Here is a 22,512-nt window from a genome sequence, read left to right on the forward strand (position 1 = left end):
TAGTGTTCTATAGGTGTAGTGGGAGGAATACAAAGATGCTAGAATCTGACACTGATAACGATCCTGTAAGAAAGCAAAAATTCCCTGTTAATCTCACTAAAGAGAATGGGAAGAAAAATCTTGTGGGTTTGCCTCTGTTGGTTCTGGGGTTTTTTAGTGTCTGCATCTGTGTCTCTTTATGCTCTCTTCAATGCTATTTGTAGCATTTTTAATTTTGGAGGGAGTGAAATGTCATGTCATGTCTTGCTGATTTAAGCAACATTTTTCAATGTAATTGCCGTCACAATTTTCTTCCATCACAATTATGTGGTTTTTTGAAGCAGAACTCAAAAAATTTGGGAATGATTTTTGGATAATAGTAGTGAAATTAGACAAATGGTTGAGATAATCACAAGATTATCTGAAAAATGTCTATGCTCCTTCTTAGCCAGAGACTATGCAGTGGCTGCTTCTATAGCATCTTTGCTATATCATGCTGGGACCTTTTCCATGAGCTAATCGGTTCAGATTTGCTGATATTCTTGTTGGCTCTAACAAATGGACACTGGAACAAACCATCCTCTCAATGGTATCCAGGTTTCCTTGCAAAGGTGAGGTCCAGATTGGGGCCTGGATGCAACCTTGTATGTATGTGGAGTACACAGTCAGGGACCAAGTCCTAGAATAAATTACAGCAATCTAATGCATCTAGTGAGCTGTTAGAGAATTCTTTTCTTGCTGTTGAGCAACCTGCTCATCTTCCCAAAACAACCGTTGCAGAGATAATGAGCTGAGGATGCATAAAAGAAGGGAAGGAACAGGTTTGTTGACTGTAATCTGGTTTTATTGACCTGGACTTTGTGGCAGGGTTTCCACTGGCTCTAGTGCATCTAGACTTGTATTTACAGCATTTACTAGAGCTTCAAAATGTGCTACAAGATTTCAACAATTCTCACAATATGGGGGGGAGTGTCAGCTGATGGTTTATAATTATGCAAATTGTCTGAGTGAAAGCAAAACAAGCCAACTGGGAAGAATATGAACTATACAGGCAAACTAGGCTAATTTACAGCATTATCAACAATACCATGTAGCAAACAGGATTTAATACAGGCAACCTACCTCTTCATGTAGAGAAATAGAGCATGTAAGAACACCTGCAAGTTATGAACACATTCTGCTTGCCACCGTGGTCTGTCTGGGGAGAGGTGGTGTTTTGGAGGCACGAGCATTTTAAGGGAAACTGTATTCAGACGTGACCAATACAGTAAATGAATGGCACATTAATACTGTTGCAAGGCTCTAAATGTTGTGAGTATCTGTGCCTAACAAAATAATTTCCTTTAGAAACTGAAGTCACTGGAGGGTAATCAAATCACTCTCGCAGGTGGTAAGTCTGTGGAAGTATCACCTCGACTGAGGTCCAGGGGATAATACACCATAGTCACTTCTGGTTAACAAGCCTGGAAAAGCAGAGAGGCTACAAAGTATACTGAGAGACAGCCCTGATCAGAGACACTGACACACTTATTTTGGAAAAAAGATGTGAAAAGCTGGTGGACTGGAACTATTGAGTGTCTATATAGCTGTAAACTATATAATTTATGTGTTGACCTCTGTTTCTTCTTCACAGATTTTAACTAACTTTTTTTTTTTTTTTTTACTTCAGAAAAGCTGGCTGATCATGTGTTAGCTGTGGCACTGTCCCTAGCAAAAGAAAAGCTGTTCTCGTCCATGTATTTAAAGTCAGATACAACATGAAGTACATTTCAAAGGGCCTTTGGCGGTTGCATGCAGGTTGTTCCACAGACAGTCCTGGACAGAGTATTTGTTAAAAGTGCATTTGCGGAGATTTTTCCCATAGGTTGATGCTCATCTCTCAAACAGAGAGATAAGAGCAGTTAGTTGCAGAAGGAAGGTGGAAGGAAGGAGATTTAAACCATTTTCTACTAGAAAAGTTTTATCAGAAAATTTCAACTGATTCTAGTAAACCCCAGGTATACTGATCTGGGTGAGACAATCCATGTACAATTAAATACGTTGTTCCAAGAACTTGGTGTCTGTTGGACACAGCTAAGTCGTATTAACAAGGGAAAGAACTTAGAATAATGAAAAAAAAAAAGGCCCAGGTGAGTTCAACAGAGCATTACCCTTCATTGGTGTAGACTTTCACACCACAGCACACAGAGAATTATTAGGATGAGCAGCTGAAGAATAAAGCCTTAGTGAAGAGCAAAACCTTAGTGGCAGCATCTATCAAACTGCGTGAGCCGAGAATAACAACATCTGAAACCATTAAAAAATAAATCTATGCCAGGACACTCCAGCAGAAGAAACGCTATGACAAGACCGCCAGCCCTCATTGCGAGCACGAGAGCGTGGTGGCAAGCAGAATGCCTCTGGCAGCCCACCGAGTGGCACCTGTAGCGTCCTACCCCAAGTGATACAGCTGCATGTCACTCCGTCTTCTCCTCTAGTAGCCACGCTGTCTGTGGAGATTTATTAGCCTGTTACCGTCTCCAGTGCAAGGGTTAACAGAAAGTACGTCCTTGCTGCATGGGTGGACTGGGCCAGGAGGAGAACCCTGGCCCCAGAGAGGAGGCAGAGGCTGAGGCAGGTGCGCACAGCTCAGAGATGGCGTCTTCGTCTGCTGGCATTGCTGGCAGCCGCAGCCCACAGCTTCTGGCCCGGGTCCCCCACGATACGCTCGTTATTCCTCTGGGGGTGCGTTTCACTGAGCATACTTCAGACGATGTCAAGGGTCCGTCACAGCCTGTCAGCGTGGTGCTTTCATGTCATGGTGCTGAGGCTTTGTGTTCTGTACTGCTGGGTGTCATTTTTATGCTACGTGGGTGTATGAGAGGGCAAGGTGTGCTGGGTCTGGATGAAGGGCACCACCAGCCCTGACAAGTCCCTGCCTGTCCCCGCCATGGCCTCCCTGCACCCTACCCACAGCCGGGGACCCCAAGTCAGCCCCCAGGGCCGTCAGCCCCTCCCCCAGTGACATGGCAGCAGAGCCAGTCTCCAGCTCCCCACAGCCTGGCCCTGCCCCGCCATGGGCCCCGATGCGCTGGGCCTACCTGTGGGCCCACATCCCAGCCTGGCCTCGACCTGTCCCCATCCCCATCCCCAGAGAGGTGTGCCCGATGCCCAGGGCTGGGGCTGCCCCAGTGCCCCCAGCTACAGTTCTCTGCTTCGTCCAGCTGTATCGCTAGAAGGAGTACCTGCTCCTACAGACCTTGCTTTCCTCATGTCCTTAGTGCAACAAGTCTGCAACAATTTTCTTCTAACTTATTCTCACGTAACAGTTTTCACAGAATCACAGAATCGTTAAGGTTGGAAGGGACCTTCGAGATCATCAAGTCCAACCATCAACCCAACACCACCATGCCCACTAAACCATGTCCCAAAGCGCCACGTCTACTGGTTTTTTGAACACTTCCAGTGATGGTGACTCCACCACCTCCCTGGGCAGCCTGTTCCAATGCTTGACCACTCTCTCAGTAAAGAAATTTTTCCTAATATCCAATCTAAACCTCCCCTGGCGCAACTTGAGGCCATTTCCTCTTGTCCTATCACTAGTTACTTGGGAGAAGAGACCAACACCCACCTCACCACAACCCCCTTTCAGGTAGTTGTAGAGATCGATAAGGTCTCCCCTCAGCCTCCTCTTCTCCAGACTAAACAACCCCAGTTCCCTCAGTCGCTTCTCATAAGGCTTGAGCTCCAAATCCCTCTCACTTCTGTTCTGTTTCATATCAGTTCAAATACCCTGCTGTTGGGCACCACTTGTAACAGCATCCTCTGATCTTGCTCTTTATGAGGATTGGACTCCAACAGCTGAATCCAAAATCTTGAATTTAATTAACTTATAGGTAAATAATACAGTCATAAACCTTCCTTAGTAGTCTATAGGTAGAAACAAAAAACAGGTCAGACTATGTTTAGTACAAGAGGAATGAGAGATATCTACATAAAATTAGTAAAAGTCAGAGTGACGTCTATGCTCCCACCCTCACACCCATAATCATGTTCATAACACGAGGCCATGAGGCAAAGCAGACACAGCTGGAAAAAGCAGTCCTTGAATTGGAACTTGAATGCTCTAGAGGAAAGCATTGATGGAACTTGAGAACAATAAGAGAGAGGTTGATGTTCAGAGATGCAGTGATGAAACTTCCCACCATGAATCAGAATCACCTCCTCAACTTTCAAGATGTTCAAGTAATCTGCCTTGATCATCCTGCCGTCAGCTAATACACAGATCTATCTGTGTGCTAACGAACACACTGGGCACAAAAATATTAGCTTATTAATTTTGGCAGAAACAATGGATACAGACATTTACCAAGTAGGCAAATTATTGTTATTTTTCAGCTTTAATACATATGTCCTTTATTTAATTTACATAGAATTATAGGAAAATATAGATTGCAAAGGGCCTCGGGGTGTCCTATAGTCCACCTCCTACTCAAAGCAGGGTTAGATCAAAATTATATCCATCTGCTCTGGGTCTTGTATAGTTGAGTTTTGAAAATCTCTAAGGTTAGAGATTTCACAATATCTTTAGGGAACTTATTTCAGTGTTTAACCCTCTCATTGCATGTTTTCCTGTAGTAGGTCTTTAATAGTTTCAGAAAAAAATGAAGAAGAAAGCTGAAAAAAAAAAACAGAAAAAAAAGTATAAATTAAAACAAATATTTCAATTATACATTTTCTTACTGTTAATTTCTGAATGATAAGAAAACCAAACATAAACAAATAAAATCCCCAAATTAAATGTTCTGAGTCAGCTGTGGCAGGCATTTTATTTGACTGCAAAAAAAGGTTTGTTCATTTCTTCCTGGAAGAAAAAAAATATATTTAAACTAATTAATATTAAAAATCAGTTATTCATGCAATCGTCTAGACTATTTTGGTACTACTTATATTACCCACAGAACAATTGTGTTGCCTTCCATGTCCAGGACTGTATTCTGGGTTGATTAATCCTATGAATAATATATAGGTATCTTGTGAGTTGTTTTTGTGAACACTTCAGCTTTGTAGATCAGACTTACTGAACTGCTTAGGGATCAGCAGAAGCAGGATCATTTTGTCATATTCATTTTGCAATTGTAAGAAACAGAATTAGTAAATCAGAAATAGAACAGTTGCAAATAAATTATGAGAAAAAGCAGACAATTATGTTCAATAAGGTAGGAACTGCACCTATGTTGAAAGACAGTATTAGAATTCAAAATTATCTTCACAAACCGGAAAAAACAGTCCTAAAACACTATGATATTTAAAAAAGTAAAATGGAAGTTTCACTTAGACAATCTACTTCAGTAATAAAGAAGGGAGCAACTGTCAAGCTGTCAGTTTTATAATGAGCAGGGACATGCTCAACTAGATCAGGTTGCTCAGGGCCCCGTCCAACCTGACCTGGAACGTTTCCAGGGGTGGGACATCGACCACCTCTCTGGGCAACCTGGGCCAGTGTTTCACCACCCTCACAGTGAAAAATTTATTCTTTATATCTAGTTTAAATCTGCCCTCTTTTAGTTTAAAACCATCACCCCTTGTCCTATCACAATAGGCCCTGCTCAAAAGTCTGATACATTGTCTATTCTACACAAAGCAATATAATTTTTCAAGCTCCAGCATAAAAAAGGTTTAAAATATTTCTTTAACACTCTTAGTTTGAAATCTTACTGATTTTCAGCTTCAAGATTCAGATTTATCATAATTCCATTCCCTTCTAAATCAGAAATTATTTGTAATATTTGTAATATTTGATTACATGCATGCATATGTGTGCAGAAGTGCCTAATGCTCAAATAACTTCTGAAAACCATAACTCGTTGTAATGCTAGCTGCAACAAGGACTTGCTTAAACTTCTGTGTTTAAGAGTAATATTAACGCATCTACCTATTGCACACATTTTTTGGAAGATCTAGCAAATATTGCTGTCATGTACTCTGAAAAATGAGGTGGAAATGACAGTGGGAACTGCAAGAAAGGATCATCTACCTTCTAGATATTTCTGAAGCTCTGTCATAAGAAGAGCCTTGTAATCTATCCTTGAAGGCTGCCTCTCCCTGGAGGCTGTTCACTGGAGCTGTTGCGTGCCGCGTCTATCCGAGCAGTGAGTCAGTGGCGTGAGGTTAGCGGAATGCACCACTTGGATATTATTGCTAAAATCATTCAGCTTCTTTGTTGGGGCATGAGTCATCATAGTCACAGATTGTGACATCTTAGAAATTTCTCATGGCTTATTCTTCAAGCCCATCAGTTAAATTTGCCATATGATTGTGATTTTTTTGTTAGAGGGCTATACTACATACGCTATAAGGACTCCAAAGCACCAAAAAAAAAGGAAAACATAATGTAACCTCACTATAAAAATTAGCAAAAACATTTCTGAAGTGCATCTGCCTCCTAAAACAAAAGTGTAATCTTGCAAGAAGCACTGCCAATATGACACCAGCAGTGTTGAAACCACATGCTTCCAAACAATAGGAAAGGGAAAAAGAAAACAATTCTTTTCATCCCTTCCCGATCTCATAGGAAGACAAAAATCAACACTCTGTCACTGTGGGTGAGCAGGGTTGCTGAGAAGTGTGCCAGAAAACCACTCAGTTGACAAGGTAAGAACACTTCCCTTTCACAGTGACATTTACAGCAGATCCAGGAATTCAGAGGAAAACAGTTATATGGAAATGATTTTCTATAGCATCACAAATAAACACCTAATCCATGGAACCTGGAAGTAGAGTTGTAACTGACAGACCTCTTAACTGCTAAGTGATCAATTTAAAATAACCTTCTCATTCGAGGGAAAGCATTAATAAACTGTTCTAATAACAAAACCTGCTATGTGGCCCCTATTAACTGGCATCTCAAATTAATTGGATGGAACCCACCCAGAGCATGCAAAACTGACTTACTCTCTACAGAAACTTCTTGTTATGAAAGAAATTGTTGTTACACCATCAATTTCTGGTTTTAACCTTATGTACACTGGATAAATCCAGAATAAGTTGCAATAACTGCCATGGAAATAATAAAATAGAGTAGACCAGGTAAATAAAATAGGATACATTTCTTGTACTCCCTGTATAAAAGACAATAGATACAGCTTTTCCTCCCAGTTCTCAACTGAATGCATTAGTGAAGATGCCATGAGTGTGAAATATGATCAGTTAAAACAAATGAAATAAAAGTAACCAAAGCCTGATAGACATAAACTTCTTTTCCCCAAGAAAAGAGAAAAAGTACTAATTTAGAGAAGAAAGTGAAAATGACAGTACCAAAAGTGTTATCAAATGTTCAAAGCAAATGAACTGAAAATAGGTAAGAGATTGGTTTTTCCATAATCTTTTTTCAGTTATAGCAATTTCATGGGTTTTTTTCTTTTGTTTTTTTTGTTTGTTTGTTTGTTTGTTTGTTTGTAGCAGCAGGAGATAATGTCACTGGTACTCAACTGTTCACCCATGAACAAAAACATACTGCTTTTGGTAAATATATTACATGCTGCACCTGGGAGAACCTGCTGCACAAACGAGATTGTCATCCCCTTCCTTTTCCACCCTTGTTTCCACCAGATGGAAACTGGTTGCTACCTAGATAACACTCTGCAGTCCATCAGCGAAAGCTCTTCCTACTTCCCCGGACTCTAGGTGGGACTATATATCCTCCAATGCCCTCTGTGACGATATGGGACTTGGGCTCACTAATAAATGATATTTGTGGGACTCCTGCACTGGTTAAATGGTTTGTTTCCTGGAATTTTATATGCAGCTCAAGAAGAAAACCATTCTAACTCTGGTTTGGCTGAAGGATTAGCATTTAACATCAGTGGTCTAAGCTCGCTTGTGAACAGTGAATCATTGCTCTTAGTACAGGAATAGACGTATTTTAATAGGATCATAACAATCTCCAGTTTAATAATTACTCATTCACTTCAAACTGTAATGGTTACATGTAATTTGTTTTAGGTAAAAAAGAAAAATCTTTACGGAAATGCAGTGATGTAAAATCAATCTCAAGTCTAATTTTCCTCCGAGCTACATCAGTGCAATCAGTTGAAATTATTTCATCGGGGAGCTACTTTCAATAAAGAGTATCAATAAAGAATGTTTACAGACATTTTATACACACATAAAATATTGTGAAGAACACAAATATGAATATATGCAGCAATTTTGTTGAATCTTATACCTACCTGGAGACTACACAGTAACTGCCAGGACAAAAGTGCTAGCTGGCAAATTATAAAACATGATGAAAAACAAAAACTTTGGTTAAGCTACTCCATAAACACATTCACATCTTGCTTCTTTTCTTTACGTGCCCAGTGAGGAGCACAACCTGACACAGAAATGCTGCGTACTTGGTTTAGCTAAGCTTAAGCAGTTCTAAGGGTAAAACAGACCCACCAGCCAGCCCTATGCCAGCATTGCCCTGGCTGCCTCCTGGGCATCCAGCCCAGCGACGGGGTCCTCTGGGACTGCAGACCCCCATGGGTGTCTCCACTGCCTCCTACTTTCACCGCTGTGCCTCAGGACCCTGTCTGGAAGACATAAAAATACCTGCTTTACCTCTAAGGAATCCACAGATGAAATCTGACCCTGATGAAATTAAAGAGATGTTTTGCCTTTAACATCCCTGAGCTCATGATTTATTTTTTTTTTTTACTGAGATTTAAGCCCATACTTAAACACAAGCCCTTACTGAGCTTTTCAGATCACCATTACTGTGAAATACTTTCTTTATAGAGGTTTGAGCACAACTTCAATTATAAAACATGCTGTTTCTGTACCTTTTTATACAACCATAATGATGTTACGTGGAATTTTCTTCTGCTATCTGTCATTTGGGTCAAACCTTTTTTTTTTTTACTTTCATTGGTAAGGGGCTCAGAAGTGTCTATTTTGTTTATGGTAATAACCACAGCACCCTTAGCGATAAGCCAAGAAACAAAAAATATTTGTAACCAAAATTTTCTCTCCACTTTAAAGAACTTTTTATCTCTTATCTAGTCTGTTCTCCATATTGTGCATATCAGTTAACTTTACCAACTCACCGTTGTGAGCTAAGTTTTACATTTGGCAAATGCTAGGCCTTTGGAAGAAGAGCACAGCTGGAGTGGATATAATGAAACAGCGTTCTTCCGTACCAAAGTGATCTTGATGCTGATGAGAAAAAAAAATAACCACACAACAATATGGTGTATATTTATACCAGTTTAATGAGGCTCTATTCAAAAATCCAGCTGTGAAAATGTGATTAATCTCTATATATAGTCATCCAGTACTAGAAAGTAAGTTCTCCATAGTAAAGACTGATTTCCACACATTACAGATTGTATCTTGTCACTTAATCATTTCCTATAGACGATTCATAAGCATGTAAGCACACTTTGGAATTTGAATATGTTGCATGGAAAGCACAGCAGCTACTAATAAACAGCACTTCATTGGTAGGAGTCTGAGCATACATATAATTCTAGTTCCTGCAGTTCCTTATGTGTGGTAATAAATTTATTTTTTTTATTGCTCCTCATTTTTCTATCTTTATTCCTTTTCTTTTAAACAGGAAACCTTTAAAGCTAATACTGAATTACTTCTGTAGGTGGTGCCAGAGATGTTTTGATGGTTTTGCTTGCTTAGATTTAACCGTGGCTTTATGTATGTGCAAAGTTTGGCTTGATGTCATACATTATGGTTACGAATCCCTCCTTGGATTCTCTGTGTTTTTCTATCAGAAGATAAAAACATCTGTTATCCAATCTGGAAAACAGTGGATTGTCATTCATGTCCTCTGCACTGTGATTGGTATACTGTGTTTACAGAAAGAACCTTCTAAACTTTTAAGCAGGAGAATGCACTCTTTTAAGTAAGTTTCTAATATTCTAGGCCATTAAAATTTTGGGGTTGTGTCAAAGTTAAATACAGATTTCATTATGAATATACTAATTTCAGTTGTTCCGCAGATTTTTTTTGTTATAGGAAAAATATATTTTTCTTCAAATGCACATGGTAAGAGACTGAAGGGTCTGGGGACAATGCCCTGAGGACAAGAAGAGATACAGCTAGTAGATTCTATTATTATTTATTTGTATTCTAACAGACTTGCTTGGGGACAAGATGGACAAAGAACAAGTAAGTACCATCATATTATTGACAGGCAGCAGGAGCCAGAGGAAGCTGAAAGGAGATGGGAGAAGGGAGCCACAGGATTCTGCAAAGGGAGTGGAACCAGGGTCCCATATATTAAAAATGCCACATCTAATGGAGCTGTCCCATCTCATAAGAGAAATCGACACTGAATTTAGGTGCCTGAGCTCCATACATAAGCTTTAAGCATTACATGCTTAAGTGTAGAGGACTCAGTTTTACTTTTCACAATCCAGTGATGTTATTTTCTAAACAGTTGCACAACTTACAGAGGAGGTGTGGATAGTACCTCCTTTTTCACTCAGATCACTGTGGAATAAACTGTTATTTCATGACTAAGGTCTTCTCTGAAGGAGAGATGTTGATATCACCTCAATGACTTAATATATCCAACTCCCACTTCAGACATCTTTGTTATTTTTGGGGATCTGTGCCCAAGTTTCCTATTAATAAAAAGGAATTATATGAATTTTTAAATTCACAGAGTCATTGTGAGACTAAAATATTAAATATTATGACATGAAGAAAATTAACCTTATTGAAGGAAGTTCATATAAGTCACCTTAGATAAGCAAAAACCAAGTTAGGAAATATATAATAGACCTGGGAAAGTGAAGTATGCAAAGAATGAGAGGGAAGAAAAGAAGACAGGAATCCTTTTCATCAAAGGAGGAGAAAAAAGGGAAGTGGGGAATAATTCAGTAGATGAAGGAAGCATGTATACTTCACTTTCTATTCATGGGAAAGCAGGCTTGTAATTTGAATTTTATGGGTTTCTTTTTGAGGTAGGAAAAGTGAAATATTTAGATTATGGTTTCCTTTGCACGTTTGAATTGAAACATCCTCATCCCCCCAAAACTTGTCAACAGCTAGACACTAAGAAGCTTTTTCATCAGAGAATGCCTTCTTTCTCTGAATACAGGAATGAAGATTGAGGTAGCATTTACTATGGATGCTTGTTGCATATTTATTTTAATATTTCATTATTCAACTGCGTATCTATTTGACTGGGTTTTCTTTGGGGACAGTCAAGGAACACATCAGTCTCTGCAATTTTATACATTCATTGTGTGTAATAGGATGATGAGATGGGAATAAATAATAAATAACCACAGCAATGCTAAACATAGACTTGCAAACTGATTGTTTCACAATGGAGCTTTGTCACCCAGAGCATGTAAGTACACTAACAGTTTGTTCTAAGACACATCAGTGGAATAAGATATAAATTAAATTAAATTAAATTAAATTAAATTAAATTAAATTAAATTAAATAATTACAGCAACAGTAGTCAAAAAAGACTAAGGAAATAGTCATCTGTACATTTTGCCCCTATGCCAGTGACAGCAAAGTCTCCAATCCTTTCAAAATAAGTATGTTGGAGTCTTCAGAGAAGAGAGAGAAGCTAGTTATGGTATTTTTTTTCCTTTCCACGCCATAGTTTAAGAGAAAATAGAAGCAATTGCATTAATGAAACAGAGCTTTAAGACTCTAGGTCAGATTCATCACTTTGAATTTGAAATAATTCTGGAATCGGTGAATTTAGATTCAAAGGTAAAACTTGCATTGCAGGACTTCAGCAGACAACAGCTCTGCCTGTACGTCTATCCTCCAGCAAAAAGCTATCACCTCAGCCTCCCATTGCTCCCTTGTCTGACACAGTGGAAGAGACATGGACAAGACTGGATTATTTTCATCTATTATTGGTGCCAAGTGTAAAGGTTAGGGTTACAGGCAGCCTGTGTGACCCCAAAGATCACAGAAACACTTGAACCATTTATGCTGGAAGGGAAATCACAAGATCATCTAGGTTGATCTCCTTAGAGCAAGGTCAGCATTAAATTGGAGTTGCTCAGGACTTTGTCCAGCTGGGCATTGAAAGTCTCCAATCTAAGGAGACTACGTAACCTCTCTACGCTCCAGTGTAGAATTTATTAGGTCCTCAATGGCACTAGGTAAAGACTTAGAATATTTTAAAAAGAAGAGGGTTTTATGATTTAGGACGTTCAGCTAGTTAAACCACAGTTCTAAAAGTCACCTTTTCTTCCCACTTCCTAATCACCGTGCACAGGTTTTTCCATAGAACAACTTGAAAGTGTGTGAAGGCCATTGATAGGGCCATATTTGTTGCATGAATTCTACACGTTAATGCTCCGTGCTGATAGCTGTGACTGGAAGCAGACAATCCTTAGGACTGTTTGACTATAACTATCAAAAGAGGTTCTACTTTCTGCTAGTCCAGAGATTAGGGGCACAGCTGCCACTGCGTACCCTGGTAAATGTTATTGGCTTGGTCTCTTATGCCATGGCACATGCATAGCTGTTCTTCATATCATTACACCCTACCAGGTCACAGATTGATCCATGACTCCGTATTGCCTTCTCCTATTACTGCACATCAAGAAGTTGTTCCCTGTTCAGGGGTGCAGACGATGGCTACTTCTTGCTCCACCCAGCCTTGGAGTCGTTAGAACAATTCTAGAAATTGTGCCTGGGTTTTCCTTGACTTCGGAGGGACTGCTAGCCTTTATAATACAAGGAAGATTAGCTCTATTGCTATTAAATCATATATATTATATTTCACATCTACTATTTATTTCTATTCTGTTAGTTATAAATAGTACTGTATGGGTGTCTTGTAAGCATATGTATAAAAACACAAAAGAATGGTGCCCGACCAATCCTTCCTGCATGTGATCCCAATGGTGTCATGAGCATTGCACATCCTTGAGTTCTAACATCTGTCTCATAAATCACACCTATAACACTGTAAAGCTAATTATTTTTGCATAAATTTATATTCAGTGTTAAAACATCTAGCAGCATTAGCAATGGCATTACTGTGGCTGACCTATTAAAAGATACTGAGTGAGAATGAAATGTCATGGTCTTAGTTTATCCTTGGAATAATATAAGTGATAATCAGCCTAGTAGGTGAGCTTTATTTATGACAGTAAATAGAGTTTGCAAATAGTACATAAACCACAACAGTATGCTGCTACTTTACGTCTTTGCTTTCCCATTTGGACTGCTGTAACGAGGCAAGCCATTGTAGTGAGAGCGTTTTGCAGAAAACAGGGAAATGTCTATTTATGACTTGTGTAATGTACGCTTTATATTCTGGGTGGCTGGAAGACTTGTGAAGCAATACTGTTCACACAGTTCCCCAAATAATTCTTTGTTGTGATGAGCTGACAGACTTAGAAGAGTGCATTACTTGAAAGAGTAAACATCAAGAAGCCTCCCGGGGTTCTTTCACTTCATTCATTTTGCATTATCCCATTTAGCAATTGTAGTTACATCTCTGCAGCCCTAATAACTGTTCAAGTGAAGTAATGTTATAGTTCTAAAAGACATAAACCTACTGGGCCAAACATAATCATATTCGAGTTCCAGTGATGGACATGCAGACTGAAATGTACGGAATAGCAAGGGGATATGCGCTTGCCAAATAATCAAAGCAGAGCAAAACTGACTCACTTCCTGAAGCAAGCAGCTAAGACTTGGGGTTTTTAAAAACTGCATTCTGTATGAAATTATGAATAATTGCAATTCACATTAACATACCCAAAAAAGGAAGCTCTTCTGGCAGTACTTTGGAAAGTTTTCTTTTAAGACAACAGATCTGTAACTTTCTAGCTTCTTTATTGCCCAGTCACAGTCCGAAAGTGTCATTTTTTCGTTTGCTGCTAGGAATGGAAGGGCTACGCTACATTCCCATTTGGCACCCGCACTGAGGCAGAAGCCCTTGGAGCGGTTTGTTAAGGACTGTGAGCCTGTGTGGCTCTCAAGAGCTGGAACCAGTGTTGTTTCATCATTGTCAGCCCTGTAACTCTTGAGTCCACACCAAATATTGCCGTTGTTCTAAAACAGAATCAGAACTTCTGTAGCAAGAGCAGGCTTGTGGAGCTAAGCTGAAAAGAGGGCCAACACAGGACTAACTAATAGATGAAGAGCACTGGATATGTTAAAAGGAAGTTTACATGTATATAGCCTGTTTTTATTTCTTTTTGTTCCTTTGGCTAAATAAGCTCTCCCTGTAGATTAAAAATAAATATTAACATTCCACAAGAACCTAGTAGTGGAATCTTTATTTAGTGTTTAATCAGGTGAGTAAGGAAAGAGTAATCAGAGGAGTAGGAAAAAGGAAATCAGTAATCCTGGTGAAAAAACCCTGCTAGGAAAACTCCCTACAGTGGAGAAAGCATATAAATGCCATCTGAGGCAAGGCAGAAGAAAGAATCACTGAGCCTAGAGTGCTAGATAAATAAGCCTCTGTAAATCTTAGGTTCATCTATCTACACCAGGAGTCTTTAGCCCTTTATTTGCAGGAAATACCACAGTAAGTATTTAAGTGTAGTTTAAACAACTTATCTTGCTCCAGTCACTCCTTATCTCAAGTTTCAAAATCTGTGAGTCGAATCCTGAAGCTCTATCAGGCTCTGTTAACCAAAGGATCTGGTCCCACCTACTATACTAATTAGCACACATAGTCACACATAGTCACTCTTGTGAGCTGCATGGTTACTGCAGTTCTTGGCTGAAGCACTGTGGGATGAATTTTGTACTCTTTTATTTGTACCTTGCCTTCCTCCTTTGAGAAAGAACAGATCACGGCTGAAATTAATGGAGTGAAACTGCACAAGTCATGACAATAACTTTAATAGATTGAAACTAGTGTGTTCATTTAAATTAAATTTCTTATGGCAGGGTTTAGTGGGACCAGATATCTGTTGATGTACCAGTAGTACTTTATAGTTGAAAAAAACATTTTTCTCCTTCTGAGGCTTTGCCAGTAACCTTAGGGAAAATTGTGTATAAAGAGGTAAGTTCTATTAAGAATAAAAACAAATTGAAAGGTAGACTTTGGAAACTTGCATTCAGAATAAAAGCTAAAATGCTTGTCTCCATCATCCAGCATAGCTATCATATCTTATAGTTAATCAGTAAGCACTGATAAACTGAAGTATTGTAACATAGGAGAATAATACTTTGCAATGTTAGATAAAAGCTAGGACGTGTATGTACAGTCTGCAGTTAAATGATCAAACTCCAGAAATGTCAGCTTTGTTTCAAAGTAGTAATGTATGTATGCATGCAGATAAACTCGAGCTTTTTGACAAAGCTTCTAGGCACACTGCTTCAGTATGAATAAATAAAAGTAAGCCAAATGCATATTTAGAAGCTATGGAGGTGGTATCTTGGAAAAAAATATTTAAATGAAAGAGAAATATCCTAAATTTTTTACTGTTTTTACTCACTGATGTAATCTTTGCCATTCCTGTTTGTATGGATCTAACTAATTGCAAATTTTCTTTCCCTTTAACTGACATATGTACTCTGAGATCATGTAACATTCCATTAGTAACTACACATCTATCTAATTTCATATGCTATAGCTCAAAGGGAAATGACTAGATACGGATGTAAATTAAAATAACTTCTTATTCTTTCTAGTCTCTTATGGCTGTTCATATTTTAATAATATAGCAAAGTGGCGCTACCAAACATGCTTTCTTGGCACCTTCTCTCCTTTTGGGGTTACTATAATAGAGGAAGATAAAATAAATACACTCTAGTAAACCTAAATAATGACTGTCTTTTCTGAACTCAGATCTTTGACAGAGATAGTTTGGAGCCAGTACTCAACCTGTACAAGGTTTATGACCATAATAATAGATACTCCAAACTCAGAAGGCTATAGAAATGTTTATCAAACATTTAAAAGATGCTAAGCTCTCATCATTAATTCATTTTCAAATTAATAATAATTCAAATATTATAATAAAATACAATGAGAAATTGATTGTACAATAGTATAAATCAGGGATTGTTTGTAGTTCTGTAGAATCTTTGTTTCTAGTTCTATTCTGTTCTGTGAGATTGCTGAATTATTACATTATTCACGGTACTTGTCGGCAGGATGTCCACAAAGCAGGTTACCAAATAGTGGATGATCAGGGAAACACTTTATCCTTTACTGAACAGATAAAATAATATGATGAATAGAAGAAGACTGCAAAGTGCTGAGTTACTATGGCGATAAAGGTGATATAAGGACTTCTATAGAATGGAAGAGGATATAAAAGCACAGGGAATTCTTCTTATTAAATATGCACTAGTCAAGCTCTCCGCCTTGTGTTAGTTTGCTCACATGCAGTCTCATATATTCCATTTTTTAATGTCCTTTGGGTAATTACTTATTTATCTCATACAAATCATCTAAGTAAACACAGGTTTAATATAACTAGTTACTGAAGTTTTTATACCTCTTGGGCTTTTAGTGTTGTCTGATTAGATTAAGGAGAAGAAAAACATACCAAAAAATCCTAGTTTTCTCAAGTTTCCCCTTAACTCCTATAATTAAGTCAGTAGTATACATATTTAATAGCACTTTGCTTTTCTATGCACTTATATATGGTTGAGCCATATTTACTAGATGTATATTTTCATTAGATTAAAAACCGGGAAAATGCAGATTTACACTGCATGTATTGAGCTCATTCTGTACAGACTGACATGAGAACAACTCTGACTCCATAAGGGATAAGCAAATCTGGCTTTTAATACTAACTCAGGTTTGAACGTTTAACTTGTATAATACAATTGAATTTAATTCCTTCTTATAGCAAAACATCCTGAATTATAGCTGAGGTTATTCTCTGAGGTTGTGTGTATCAGCAGTGGTGTCATAGAGCATGTAGAATAAACTGGTCATCAGAAACCTGGATCATGAAAAACATATATAATCAATTATCTTCACTCATGGTCTAATGTATCTGATCTGATTTTTCGCCCTTTTTGCTCCCTCCTGTAAACAAATCAAATGGAGCAATTATTAATTTACCATGAAGTAATTCACATATTGTACTCTTAGACACTGTCAGATTCTCATTTCTCCTTTCTGTCAATATTTTCCAATCCCAGTTCCTCAGTTCCCTCTTAACTTTGGTGTATCTTTAGATTTACTTTTTCTAACTTTGAGAAATTATTATCACGTGTTTAAAAGTGTTCTAATTAAAAAATTGTCAGGTTTTCATTTATGACCTTAACAGAAAATTGTAATGCTTGCATCTTTCTTGAAAATTATTCTGAACTCATATTGCAACAAACATCTTGATCCCCCTTATATATATATATTTAGGTATATATACCAAAACAACAGTGTGTCTCTATTTTAATAGTGAGAACAATGGCAGTTTCTGAACTACCAATTCAATGAGTGCTTAGAAGATCAATGAAGAGTTTTTATATTAGTAATACAGCAATACTAAATACAAAAATAATATGGCAACATGTATTATATCACTTTTGGACATGCTTCAATATGAAAACTAGCATCATGTAATAAACCACTACTATATAAATACAGGTACATTTATATTAAACTTTTCTTTGTGGTACATGTAACAGTAGTTCCATCATGGTGCAAGAAAGAAAACAGACACACAGGTTTCTGTTCAACTTGGTTGAAGACGTTGAAGACAAGCACAGGGACAAAATATTCTTATGTCCTTTGTTTTTTGACAAATTAGCATTATCATAACTTTTTGGGTGTCTGTTTCAGTCTTTACTTCTTAGCATCTAAACATACAAAGATAAATTGCAAGAGAGATAACTGGAAATTAAATCCTTTCATTTCCATAAATATGTATAGCAACCTTACTTCCAGATAGAGGGAAAAAAGGTTTATAGAACTCATCAAATCCTGTTTCATTAAATTCTCAGCTCAAACCTAGAGCTGCAAACACCTAATCTATGAAGCTGTGGGTGGCTACATGATTCACAGGATCAAGTGCTAATAAATCAAATTTTCTTTCCACTCAGTTTGGGAACTAGTACATTGCATCTCCTCTTCTTACCTTGCGTCAGGTTCAATACATCAAGCTTTCTGAAGATGTACTACAAATGCTTGAAAACCAAAAACATTTCCTTTCAGGGTTAAACCACTGCAGTATAGATCTCAAAACAGTTTTCAAAACTGATTAAGCCTCTGATAAATCAGCAAAAATTCGAGGGTTTTTATGCTAAATTCTATAACACTACCTTAACAGTTTATGGCAACGATGTTATTGAAAAACTATTTGTTATTAGGCGGAATGGAAATAAATTGATAGGTTAAATGTCTAACTGGAGGAAATTTGTATTTTTTTTACATATTATACTAACCTTTCAAATAGTTACAAATCATTGAGAATTGTTCTGATAAGCAGTCTTGTTAGCCAGCCTAGCTTCAGGCTTCTAGACACTTATTACCTCTTTCTTTGATGGGATTTTATTTTGTTTACTAGGTTAAACTTTCTAATATGGATTAACAGTGAAAATGAACAAAAGTAAACAAATTGTTATGCTCATGAGGTTGTGAGGGACAAACACATTCATCATTTAAAGGACACACAATAGGTAATGTAATACAGTGTGTGTTGCAGATATGATAGAAAACAATTACTGATAAATTTCACAAGCATACAGGCTCCCAACTGGCAACCCAACTTCTTGTTAAGATTTTGAAATTATAACATATTAATTTGTTGTTCTGTATGTATTAAAGCACGCTTTGCTGTCATCTTGCTGTCACTTAGAATTATCTTTCAAATACTCATTTCTGCTGCATTCCTTGTGAGCTTGCTCTGATGTTTATACAGACATGCAGTCCTACAAGTCTTATATTTACTTATCATGATAATGTACCTCCATCTAATTCTGGTGGTGGAATTGATGGAAAGAGTCAAATGAATAGCCTTATGAAATCATAGATTCGCAGAAAACATAGGCTGCAAATGACCCTAAGAAATCTTCTATTCCACATTCCTGGTGTCAGGCAGCAGCTCTATCTGAACTTGTTCCATTTGTGCACCCCAAAAACATTTCCCATGGAGGTCTGGCTATCCATATAGGAAATGTGGGCTTGCTTTTCTTAGTTTTTTTGCAGAGGCTTCACAAGCAATTCACAGCCCTAAAGAACCTCAATTATGCATTTCAAGCCTATAACATTAAACCATTCCTAATAGATATTTGCCCGAACCGTTCTAAAATTGTAATTACAGCCTGTCCATTTTTTTCAAATACTTGATTTCCTTTCATCTAGAAAGATTTCCCTTATGTCTGAAAGTTCTTAGCTTCACGGCAGACCAATAAAGGCAATCGTGGCATACCACTGTAAGTCACGCGTCTTGAAAAGCAAGGAAGCGTTTAGCTTCCCAGACTGATAGTAGCACAGATATGGAGGAGAGATGCGCAATTCTCTTTCCTTTCAGATATGAACGTACACCTGCCGAAATACAACAGAGGCCATCAGTTCATTCCAGATAGGTCATCGAACATCCATGAAAAAGTAATAATTTTCATTAATCACTGACCTCATCTGTATTCCAACCAATAATCTAAAGAGGATGGGTCCTATAATTCATTCCTAATAACTGTAAAGGCCCCAGTTTCTTAAGAATTTGATCATCTACAGTAAAAAAAAAAAAGTGATAACCTTATAAGAACACATGTACAGGTTATCCCATTAATACTTTTATTAATAATTTATTCCTTTTAAAAGACAAAAGATAGATGTTTGTCAAATCATTATTGATATTTCTTGAAAGTAGAAGTAGGTCCTGTATTTTGAGAGTATGTATTTTTTACATTACTTACAGATCAGATCAACAAGATCTGGATGTGGTGAGCTAGTTTTCTTGCCCTGAGATGATCCAGAAGAAAGAAAATGAACTAGAAGTACAACATGCATCAGCAATTTTGACTTGGGGCAATCTCACTAATTGAAGATTTACTGCAATGTGTCTGATAATTCTTTGGCTTACAGCTTTGATGTTTGGCTTATCTGTCTCATGGCCACAGCACAATTTTTCATTATTAATTTCAGTAATTTGGCATTTTGGCTCAAAAAAGTTCGCAAGCTGAGATTGTGGGGTGCTCAGAGGTTTCAGTGAAGGAAATAACACTTTCTATTTGCCATATTATTAGCCTTCGTCCTTAAGTGTCCTTAAGTGACTATCCACTGTCAGAGACAGGGCACTACATCTTGGTCTTACCCAATGCAGTCATTTACACACTCCTGTGATCAACATGCTTGAAAGTCAGGTTGTTATTTAGCCACAAAATATGGATGGAGAAGCCTTGGTTAAGGCTTTGAATCTTTTGAATACCTGCCCTGGTCTTTAGGCTGACTGACCCCCATTTACATGTTGGCTTCCCCCTTGCATGAGGAACATTATAGTATTGGGATATTGTCTTTTAGTCAGCCCCTGAAACCACTCTCTTTTGCCAGCTGCTTTTATGGTATCTTTATTTTAGAGAGCTTTGTCTCTCTATGTCTTGAGCAACTGGATAGAGCTAAATAAGAGGACGCAATGATCTTCTAAATATATTGACCATGTCTTCATCAACCTACTGAGGTTGATGAAGGTAAGAGGTTCTATAACAGTTTTTCCCTGTCTTCAGGGAAGGAGTTATTTGAACTTTAATCTTCCTTCTACGTATGAGCTCAGTTTTGCAAAAGCCAACATACAAAAATCTGAAAAATTTTCTTTCTTCAAAATTATTATTTTTAAAACAGAATCACAAAACCAAAAAGCAGTTGGGACTGGAAGGAGCTTCTGGAGTTACCCTGATCCACCCCTCCTGCTCAGAGCAGGGTCATGCAGAGCAGGTTGCACAGGTCTGTGTGCAGTGGGTTTTTAATATCTCCAAGCACGAAGGCACCACAACCTCTCCGGGTAACCTGTGCCACTGTCTGACCACCCTCAATGTAACAAATCTTTTCAGTGGCAACAAAACTAATCCCCAAGCTTTTGCCTGAATTAGTTTTGTAGAATTTATCTTTATGCCCCCAAAGCTTTGCATTAAACACTCATGTAAATGAAAAAGGATCATGAAAAATATGTAAAGACTCCAATTTTCTGATAATCTCTGAAATAAATTAATGGATTTGCTAAAACTAAATTAGTAATAGGCAAAAAAAAAAAAATGTTGCTGGACCTTTTTCTAAAGACCACGATGCTCCACTATGTGCCAAATATGTACAGTGTGCTCTATTTTGTTTGGCATGTATCGGAAGTTTTAAGCATCAAAGCCTGAAAATTTCTCAAGTCTTTTCTAAACTATACCTTTCAAATCCTTCTGCAGCATGAGGTTTTACACTGGGAAAGTGGTATCTGTACTTCAGGTACTTGCGGAAAAATTTTTCCCTGCAATTTTTAATTTGTCTCAGACTTCCTGTTGGATGACAATTCCTTATAAATGCAAATTTGTCTAAACACAAAAGTTTATAAAGACATGAAACCACTGAGAAAAAAAATTCTTCCACAGGTAGACTATCTTCTGTCTGCCTTTTTTTCTTCAGTGATTCACACATAATTTTTTTCACGTTGCGGAATTTATTTTTATTACTGTTTAATGTATATTAATGTAGACATAATGTATGTTATGTATATTAAACAAGACATATTTTCTGTCTTGCTACTTTACAAAAAAATCATGTGGTATATATAATCTTTCATTGCCATACAAAAAACCCCACTGATTTTAATATTATACTTTACTTATCTATTTTTTACAATAATATTTTATTTTTCTTGCAGTGAAAGCAGAAGTAATTATAATGAATAACAATTTTAATTCTAATAATTACTATAATAAATTTCCTATAGTTATACTTGTTGAACTGGTGAAAATTATTAATTAATACTGTTTTTTTAAAATAAAAATTATCTCTTAGCAATGTGGCTATCACTTCTGTGGCTGGTTTCTTCCTAATTCGCTATTCTACACAAAAGTTTCAAAATCAGAAGAAGTAAAAATAGAAAGAGACATCTGTATATGATATGAACCCAATTCACCAAAAAATTTTATTGACAAGAAAAAAAAACATAGAGATGATAGAAGAATTAACTGTTACAAAAGTCCAGTTGATTTCAATGGGAATTTTGCCATGGCAAAATGGAGTCTAGGGCAACACTTCAGTCCAGTGATTTAACATAAGTAGAGAAATAACTAAACTCATTTTCTTTTCAGAAGCCTGAAAGTTTACAGATACCACCAGAAATGAGCAATTAGTTTTCAGACAGTTATATTTGTCATTTTAAAATCTGCATAAATATGTTTCATTATGGGAATTCCTGTTTTAAACATTCAAAAAGTTATACGTTACTTTTAAAATACATAATAGTGTAAGATTGTCTCTTCAGGGTTACTGGAAATAACAGAATACTTTACATTCATTTTCTCACCACAGTGCAGATATAGCTGGCCAGACTAAAATCCCAGGCTTACCAGGAATTCTGTATAGGCTACTTCATAGATACGAAAGCCTTTCCTTCTAAGTCACAGGGTTTAACGCTAGCTAGCACAGCCAGCAGCAG

This window comes from Phaethon lepturus, unplaced genomic scaffold, assembly GCF_000687285.1.
Source record: "Phaethon lepturus isolate BGI_N335 unplaced genomic scaffold, ASM68728v1 scaffold43742, whole genome shotgun sequence".
Classification (NCBI taxonomy): domain Eukaryota; kingdom Metazoa; phylum Chordata; class Aves; order Phaethontiformes; family Phaethontidae; genus Phaethon; species Phaethon lepturus.